The sequence below is a fragment of the Nicotiana tabacum genome, chromosome 20 (genome assembly GCF_000715075.1).
Source record: "Nicotiana tabacum cultivar K326 chromosome 20, ASM71507v2, whole genome shotgun sequence".
In the NCBI taxonomy this organism is placed as follows: domain Eukaryota; kingdom Viridiplantae; phylum Streptophyta; class Magnoliopsida; order Solanales; family Solanaceae; genus Nicotiana; species Nicotiana tabacum.
In genome coordinates, this window is record NC_134099.1 from 119,246,693 (window position 1) to 119,256,981 (window position 10,289).

The 10,289-nt window shown below is 38.3% G+C and overlaps 1 long non-coding RNA gene across 1 annotated transcript; it reads right to left on the reverse strand.

Moving 5' to 3' along the window:
• Positions 1–1,449: 1,449 nt before the first annotated feature.
• On the reverse strand, positions 1,450–6,716 carry LOC107782201 (uncharacterized). Its single transcript, XR_001647174.2, has 2 exons — positions 6,327–6,716; positions 1,450–3,155 (listed from the first exon to the last, which is right to left on the reverse strand). It is a non-coding gene; the product is annotated as an uncharacterized LOC107782201 (long non-coding RNA).
• Positions 6,717–10,289: the final 3,573 nt, after the last annotated feature.

Below are 10,289 nucleotides of genomic sequence, written 5' to 3' on the forward strand. Positions count from 1 at the left end.
AATCATATGCGTCTCTGCATGGGCTGGCAAAGGGTTTTGGTTGATGTTTGGCGTGTCTGTGCTTTGGACTACAATTTGGTTTGTATCAATGAGCTCCTGGATTTCCCGTTTCAAATTCCAACACCTCTCTATGTCATGCCCTGGAGCATCAGAACAATAGGCGCATCTTAGGGAATAATCGAGGTTCTTTGGAGGGGGATTTGGTATCTTTGACTCAATCGGCCTCAAGACGTCCAACTGCCTTAACCTTTGAAACAGACTAGCATAGGACTGTCCAAGCGGGGTAAAAATTTATTTCCGATGCTGCCTCTCTCTCATATACTCTGGCCTTGATCGAAAATTTGAACCAGTAGGGTTTTGGTAAGGTTGTGGAGGTGGATAGGAATTTTGTGGAGCTGGGTAGATATTTTGTGGAGCTGGAGCACGCCATTGCGGGCAAGGAGGGGGTTGAGCATATTTTTCAATGATTGCTCCAGACTCTGTACCTTCCTAAACATCTCTTCTTGCTCTGTGTTCTTGGGTGGTTTGTCAGTTTCAACATGAGGCTCAAATTGGGGAGTGTAAGAGTAAGGATCTGGGACTTTGAAGGTGGGCTTCGGTGCATAGTAGTGGGCATCTATAGCGGGGAATGCGGGCTCACTAGAGGATCGGTGGAGGGTAGATTGCGGAGGGGGTACAAAAATAGGAGCAGATGTCGGAGCAGGGTATGAGGTTGTTTTGGCTGGCGGAGCATGAACAGTTTGGGCTGAAGTGCCGGGATAGTTGTGGTAAGGGGTAAAGCCAGGTGCGTGTTGTGGGAAAAGATCAATGGTATTGGGCATCTGGGATTGAGAGAGTGGTGGAATGGAAGCAGGGTTTTCTGTGTAGTTGGTAGGGAACGAGGGTGGAGGGTGTCCCTTAATCCAGGCTTGATACATTTCTGCCATCTGATGCTTCAACCTCTGGACCTCCGGACCTCCTCTTGCAGTTCCGATTCCAACTTGACAATCTCCCTTGGTGGGTCTAGAACTCCAGTGTCTGTTTCCTTGCTAGCCATGACTGTTTGACGCTTTGATCGGGTGTTGTATGGATGACTTGCCAGGATGCCAACAAACTAACCACCTTCCTGAAATTGAGTAGAGATAACAGATGACAACAACACAAAACCACCATGTTAGTGTTAGAGCATTTATAAAATAATAATATCACATTACGTGCAATGCATCTAGCAATAATTAATGGTTCTAAAATGGCTTTGAAGGTCGCAGGGTCATATGGCATCATCCTGATTTGCTCATTTCAATCCTTCCTTCTCTTTCTTTTCCAACACCTCTTATCACTCTTTTCTTTCTCTTTCTCTTTTTATTTTGAACCAAAAATGATTTGATCAAACCCAATGTAGGTTGCTTACGTATCATGCCCCTCATGAATCAGACCAAGCGTAGTTCTGTAAAAGCGATAGAAAATAAATTAAAAACAAAATCTTTTTGGGATTTTTCATTTAAAAACTTTTCGATATTAAAATACAATGGGAAGTGCGATAATAAAAGACCTGACAGACTCAACTACACTACGACAGACTTTGACACCACCTAAAGGACTCAGTACTTCTAGACAAGACACGAAAGTAAAAGACAACAAACGACAATCTCAAAACACCTAAATAGAATGACTCCTCAAGCTGCTCCTGAATGCGATGGTTTTGGCTGGGATGATCCTGGGATGTCCGTCATGCTCAAACTCTGTAACATGCCTCGTAAAGAAACACTGATGCTGGGAATAAAGGTCCTGGCGTATGCCCCCGCATCCTGAAGGTCGACCCTAAACAAATACTGGCCATGCTGCTCCACGTTTGTTACCAATCCCGCTAACTGAGACTTTATCAACTCAAGCTTATCACAGGGATCTTGGTCAGATACCTCCTCAAAATCATCTGTCTGAACTGCCCGACCCCTAAGTTGTGCTGGCAATAGGGTGCTGACCCTGGTGGAACGGACTGTAACCAAATCAAGTACTCTTGAGTAAACTCGAGCCTGCCAACGTCCTCTACTAATGTATTTTTCTTCATCCTCTTTGCATTGTTCCAATATTGCACATACTTGATTTCATCAGCCGCCTTTTTACTAAAATTTATGATGTGCCTTCGAAGATTCAAAGTTGGAGGCTCCTCTTGTCTTCTGCCCAATTGCCGCATTACCCTAACGGGAGTGTACGACCTAACACACTTGAGTCCTATCAGCATCAGGAAAGGCTGCATGAGGCACCCTATCAAGATATCATCCAAAGGCAGCCAAAGGTAAGACCACAAAATATTCCCATTTGTCCTCAAACCAAGGAACTCAATCCAAGCCGTGACACCTACTGGGTACGTAAACTTAAGAGATTTCATCCTACGTTCGATGCATACCACCCAATCCCTCAAGGCCCGGTCGATGGGACAAAGTAAGGAAGCGGTGTGAAAATGCTCCATCATCCACAGTTGTAGCAAAAGGTTGTTTCCCTCAAAATATCTGACACCTCCCTAACCTCACTCAAGGCTCGGTACAACTCTGCTAAGATCATCGGCACAACAGTAACGGTTTTGCGTTGCTTCTCATGAAATAGTTCCATTACCACTGACTGCAGACGGGTGCTAATGTGCCTCTCATCTAATGGAAAAACCAATAATCTCAACAAAGAAAGGCTGAAAGCTTCGAGGCGACGTCTCTGCCACTTTGCCTTGGTTGTGCAGAACTCATCCCAAAAGACGTCAAAACTATCCTATGGTCCAAATCTAGCAAACAAATAATCCAAGGATATCCAGGACTGCTCGAGACACTTTAAATGCTTATTATCTTTCAGGCCCAGGTCACTGAGGAATCTTGTCCTAGAGTGGTCTCGGGGAAGTATCATGTCCTTGCATATATAGCTTAAACGAGTGAGACCAGACATTTCTACCAAGGTAGGGGTCATCTCACACTCTCCAAATCTGAAAATCAAATTTTGCGGATCCCAATAAATCAGCATCGCCTCCACTATGTCTGGGTGGGGTGTGATATCGAGAAGGGAAGTTGGGGTGCCCAATTTCTGCATTAACTCATGCTGCTCTAACGATGAAAACATTTTCCACCACTTGATCAGCTTCCTAGGAATCTTTACTACCATAAGCACTTTGGATCGAATCAGCGGGTCCATACCTGAATGAAGCAAACATGGTTAGCGACTCGGGACACTACGTGACCCCACCACATTTCCTAGTGGACAAATGCAGGACACAACTTGGCTATATTTGCAAAATGGCCTAAGTGGCTGAAAGTGGCTATTAGCGTAAACTTGACAAAGTTGACTCCTAATGCATGAGAAATACTCCATTTAAAGCTTACATGACTCTAAAATCCCGACAATCATGGTCTTAAAAATTACTTTGCGAAAATGGACCCTTTTGTTTTTTGCAAAAATGGCCGATGTGGTCACATGTGGCTAGGGATGCAAACACGACATGGATGGACCTTAAAGTGATATGACACCGAGTTATGAACTCAAGATCCTAAGACATGGGTAATTGAGCCACTCTTGCGAAAATAACCCTATTTTGCAAGAATGGCCGATGTGGCCAAAAGTGGCTAGACATGCAAAATTTGGCTACGGCCCCGGAAGCCAAGAACCTAGGACCTACTAGGAAGACCGGACCCTATGTGGGTTGCCTACGTATTACGTCTCAAAAGACGAGAATCAAGTTCACGTAGTTCGGGAAGATTAAACATGGGAGGAAGCCTTTTAAAAAAATGCAACTAATTTGGAAAAACCATTTTTTTTTTTGTATTTTTGATGAGAATTGAAAAAATATTTTTTTTTTGGATTTTTCTTTTTCTCTTTTTTGTTTTTGAATTTTTGGAAAAATGATGGAAAATGTAAAATCTTTTTGGATTTTCTTTCTTTTATTTTTTTGAATTTAATGGAAAAGTGTAAAATCTTTTTTGGATTTTTCATTTTCATTTTGATTTTTGGGAAACTATATAAAAAAAATGTGAGTGGGCCCTACTTTCTTCATTTTCACCCTTCTTTCCCAAGCATCGGTCCGCCAAATGACCCTTTTACCTTCACAGATGCAACATTTAGCACATAGGATGATTAAATGTCATTTTGGGCCACGAGCCCATTTTGACAAAATTTGGACAGGCTTCCTACAAAGGGACACGGTACCTGGGACCGAGCCCTACTAGGTCCAAATGACATGATGCAAATAAAAATGACCTAAAGGCTGACCTAAGTTTGGGGTTCACTAACAAGGCAATTCGGGGGAGCGTATGGTCGATGGTGGCTGCTCAAGCTTTCCACCCACTACATACGTCCGACGGCCCCCCCTCCTAAATTAAGGGTGACTCAACAAAGAGTTTGTGCATGCGACGCGTACTCCGAGACTTGTTGCAGAAAGAAGACCCATGGTTATGCAAATGATGACAGTTTATAAAGCAGTAACACATTAAGAAAAAACTGTAAACAAATAAGCAACTAGCAAATAAAACGAAATAAACAAAATAAAATCAAATAAAACAAACGAAACACATAAAAACCTCAACCGAATATCCTAAAAGCCAACAAGATCAAGTACTAGCTCGAACCTACAAGTCCCCAGCAGAGTCGCCAGAGATGTCACACCCCCTTTTTAACCAAACCTCACTAACCCTCTTAAAAATAATAAAAGGATTTCGCAAGGCCCGAAAGGGTTTTTCAATTTTGAAAGTGACAAAAGATTGTTCAAAAGGAAATAACTCAGAGTCATCACCTAACTTCGATTTCAGTGTGTCAGGTCACCGTTTTTTTTTTAAAAATGATTTTTCCTTTTAAAATATTTCAGACTCTAAAACCAAGTCCGCACCAGAGATTCGGGTAAGGGGTTCATTTGACTCGGGGAGAAGGTGTTAGGCACTCCCCAAGTCCCGTGAAAATCACGGTTGCGTACATGATCAAGTTGACTTTTTAGGATATTCGAATTAAGGTAAAAACACAAAAACGGGAAAATAAACACACAAGAGGCTCGAGGTTGTTCCCACCTAATAAAAGAAGAAATAAAAGTAAAAATGAAAATAAAATACTACGAGTTCTACTTTAGGTCTCCAAATACAAGTACTTCGGGGCATTCCCCGGAATAAAATATATGCAAGTCCTTCGGGGCATTCCCCGGATAAATTTAACTAAGGGAATGACCTCTTGCCTCAAAACCAACAAAAATCCTAAGGCTTGCCTACCCAAATGTGATCGGCCGAAGCATGTTCCTAGCGGACAATGTAATTAAATAAACAAATGAAAGAAAACTAAATAAGGTAGAAGAAAATTCTAAATCATGCTCATTCCTTTCTCAACTTCTCGTTTTTATTATTAGACCGAGCCCAATAACTAAAGCATGGAGACAAATCAATTGCTAATGGGTTTCGGCCTTCCCCCATTCCCACGGTCCCAATATCCATAATTCAATCAAACTCACAGTCAAACAACAGTAATTAACAAGACAAATCATCTAACATAAAGTATTGAGCATTCATAGATAATATGAACTAAACAAAACTAAAATAATAGTTACTACGAGTTAAAGAAATGCAAATTATATCCATTTGGAAGAGCCATTCAAAGATTGCTAACCCGCCCAGAACTTTCATGAGACTAAACAAATCCATTTTAAATATTGTTCACGTAATACTCATTCAGAAGTTAACTAGAACAAACATTAGGCAAGTTAAATGTCACTGTTCCATATGTTTCCATCTTCCAATAATAGTTTTTAACAGAAAATTCAAGAGACGTTAAGTAAATGGTAGGGTATGATGAGGGCTTAAACTAAATAACAAAGTAAGACACTTCACGTAGGGTCATCAGCAACATCAACAGATAGTTGTATTCAATCCAGAACAGCACTGAACACATACATAGCTGCAAAAGCTTGCTTTACATATCATTTGTCTATGTCTAAAATGAGAATATCATGGCAAGTAGCTTAAATCTTAACGGAACTTTATGAGATAGGTCCAAGGTAACAGAACTTTGCTTAACTTTGAAAGAATAGTCATTATCGACACTATGTTTGGAACAATATTCAAACAATCAAGCACAACACTCTCTATGATAACATTACGGCAGTATAAGATCCAAGCAAATTGAAACACAATCCATTTCCAAAATACGAACAAGCTACTGAAAGAGACTAACAATTACAATGGCACAGATTAAATCGAAACGGGATTAACAAACCCCTGCTAACATAACTCTGTATCTAATAGATTAAAACATGATACCAACAAACTGGTCCTAAAATGGCTCTTCCGGCTAAATTTGCAATGAAAACTAAGATAGATGGGATAGTGGGAATGAACCTGAGAATGCGAGTTCCTTCTTAATAGCGGATAATTAAGAGAACCAGCTACAATGCTCTGAATCCAAAATCCGAATGAGAAAAGCAGCAACTAGATTGAACAGGAACCGCGAACTCGACTTCGAACGGCAAGACCTGTCAATCAAACTCCTAATACCTCAGTTGAATTCCAGAAGAAGAACAAAACCCTTTCTTTTTGAATTTTCTGTCCTTTGTAACAAATTAAGAAAAATGACAGAACTGAAATTTTTTGGTATTTTTTATATCTTCTCTATGGAATTCAAAGGAAAACAAAAAAGAAAAATCCAAAAGCTAAGAACAAAGCCTCCTCTCTTTTCGTCAATTTTCTCCGAAAAAAAAATAAAACCCCAAAAAAACAAGAAAAACCCCCTATCTATGTCCAGACCCCAAATATATAGCTCCCTCTCGAAGCTTCTCCTTCTTCAACAAGAAATCTCTCCAAAAACCCGAATTTGCCCTTCAATAAATTCCGAAAATCCCCGGCCCCCAAACGAAAATCCCCTCTTGTTCTTCTTTCTGGATGGTTCTAAGACAAATGGAAGACTAGGATTTAAAGTTTTCGAATCCTACGTCTACCATTAATCCGAATTTCATCCAAGGGAAGCAAGAGCGCGTGGAAAGGGGAAAAATGGAATATCTTCTTCTGACAGAGATCGTTATGGTCTTGATGACGTGGAAGAGAGAAAGGAGAGGAGGGGGGACCATGAGGGTTCATTTATGATGAGGTTTGGGCTGGGTTATGGCAGCAGAAGGTATGAAGGAGAAGAGGGTGCAGTTGATTTAGTCTTTAGGGTTAGGGGTTGGAGTGATATAACTGAGTTTGTATTTGGGTGTGGGGAAATAATGTGGACCGTTGGATTTGGTGAATGGATGGCCGAGATTAAAGGGTAAAATGGGCGGGTAGATGGGTCGATCCGGCGGGTCAAAGGGTTGGGGTTAAGGAAGGGAATGGGCTGCCCGATTTTGGGCTTCTACTTGTATAAAATTGGGCCAAGATTTTGTACTTCTTCAATTTTTAAAAGTCCATTAAATAGCCAACTCAATCTTTTTTAAATTAAAACTAAACTAATTTCAATTAATTAAATAAACTATGTAATAATATGAAACTATATATTTTTTAATATTTCATGTTTTATATAAATTAAAAGTAAGAGTGAAAATCATAGTAAAAATAAAATATATGGCTATAAAAATCTTAATAGCCTAAACTAAATAGAAATAAGATAAAACATGAAACTATATACATATATTTATTATTATTTTTGTAGTTTTTTTAAAATTGAATTTGATAATAAAGTGAAATCTTATAGAAATAAGTTCAAATAGATATCTTAAAAATACTAGGACCATTAAAGGTAATTCTAATGCGTGGGTCAAAAATTACGTGCTTACAGTGACCATTGCTTAGAGCGCATTGCACCGTCACTCCATGTAATAGCCTGTTTGACCAAGCTTCTTTTTGGCCTAAAGTGCTTTTTGTTTTTTTTTTCCAAAAGCAGTTTTGGCCAAAAATTGAGGTGTTTGGCCAAGCTTTTGAAAGGAAAAAAGTGTTTTAGAGGAGAAGCAAAAGCAGTTTTGGAGAAGCAAAAAAAAGTAGTTTCTCTCCAAAAGCCCTTTTTTGAGAAGCACTTTTGAGAAAAATATACTTAGAAGCAATTTTTTAAAGCTTGGCCAAACACTAATTGCTGCTCTGAAATGCTTTTCAAACTAATTAGCCAAACACAAACTGCTTCTCACCAAAAGTACTTTTGAGAAAAAGCACTTCTCAAAATAAGCTGATTTTTACAGCTTGGCCAAACAGGCTATAATACTGTCACTATGTTTACGGTCCGGCAGGCAATTTCTTTTCACATTTAATTATTTTTGAAACTACATGCAGGTGTTTGGACATAAAATTGTTTTTTTTGAAGAAAAAAAAAGTATTGAGAGTTAACTTGAAAATTGATATTTGGAATTTAAAATTATGTTTGGATATGCATTTCACTTGAAAAAATATTGCACTTTTGTAGGGAGGGGGGGAGAGAGTTTCTGAAAATTTTGAAAAAGTGATCTTTGATTTTTGAAAAACTCATTTTCCAAACACTATATATATTTTCATGCTCAAACATATTTTTAATTATTATTTTTTTTGAAAAGAAGAAAAAAATTTGCGGAATAAACGGGGCCTATGTTTCCTGCTTGTAATTACCCAAAAATGCCTATATGATATATTGAAGTCTTTTTTTTGAGAGAGACAGGAGAATTTTATTATTGATAAGACTACGTAACGTCCATTACAAGATTCATTGGATCATTACAAAAGGATGAAAGCCCATAGATGGCATTAAGGTTACCAACATTGGCTAGCTTCCTACAACTATTTTCGTTGACTAGTTTATTTTTTGAAGAGAAGCATTCCTTGTCCTCCAGCATCCTGGACTCAACAAAGATAGGGGTTACAACATAAACCACATTGCCTTGATTGCTTAGTTCCTTCCTGAGCTAGTAGGTTAGCTACTTCATTTCCTTCTCTAAAGTTATGCTGGAGCACCACTTCCTTGTCCTTCTAGGAGATCAAGCACCTGCAAGATTGGAGTAAAAAGTCATAAGAGGTGTTGCCTTCTCCCAAAAGATCGATCACCTGTGTTGAGTCAGTTTCTACTTCACAAGGCCATAAATTGTGTTGTGAGATAAAGTCTAGGCCCTTAGACAGTGCCATAATCTCTGCATGTGTCACACCTCCTTTTTCCGACCCCGCGAAGGGCGTAGGAGTTTTTCCAATTAAAGGACAATCAAAACGGGATTTATTTATTTATTTCAGAGTCGCCACTTGGGAGATTTAGGGTGTCCCAAGTCACCAATTTTAATCCCAAATCGAGGAAAAGAATGACTCCATATTACAGTCTGCGTACCAGAAATCCGGATAAGGAATTCTGTTAACCCGGGAGAAGGTGTTAGGCATTCCCGAGTTCCGTGGTTCTAGCACGGTCGCTCAATTGTCATATTTAGCTTATTTATCTGATTTTAATACAATTATGAACCGATGTGCCAATCTTAACTTTTTACCACTTTATTATTATTAATATTTTTTTTAAAAAAAAAAAATAAAAAAATAAAATTGTGAACATCGTTTAAAACATGTCTTTGGATTACGTCACATGAAATGCACCCGCAATCCGGAACACATTTTTATTCAATGTTTTAGGATTTAGATTTGGGTCGCATGAAATGCGCATCCGAGTTTAAGAAGGTAAAATTAATTAAATCGCGCCTAAAGAGTCTATAGCGTCATTATCTTTGGGGAAGGAAGTGAAATTCACTAAACAGTCCATCCCGAATTCTAAATACTCAATTAAATATTTATTGAGGGCCCCGCAATTAGTGCATTTTATTGGGCGAGGCTCATCTCATTTTATTTTTAAAAGGACAGTCCTAAAATGCCTACATTTTTTATTGAAATTTGTATCTACAAAATAAAGGAGAAATATCTTAATTTATTTACATGTTATTACCTAGTTACATTATACTAGGCATGTTCTCAGTTTGTCAAATTAAAAAAAACATAGCAATTCTAATTTTAATCCTAGACCATTTATATGCTGAAATTAACCAATATTATTTAACTAAATAAATTTCTACTAACTTCCTACTAGATGGCCTATTCGTTTGATTTTTTATTCAACGGAATTACTACACCATTTATTTATTTTTAGGCAATAGATGTAGATAGTTCATTTGTTAAGCTATCGTCGAATGTTCCACTATATGTATTAAATATCTACATGATTCTGATTTTTTTGCAAACTACATAATTTATACATACAAATAAAATTCAGAATATAATTAAATATAATTCAAAATTTCAACTCTTCATTTTTTCGTATTCATGCTTCATATTTCGGATTACAATAACCAGCATGTCAGTTATGTACCTGATATTGGAAGCAAAAGAAAATGAAGATGA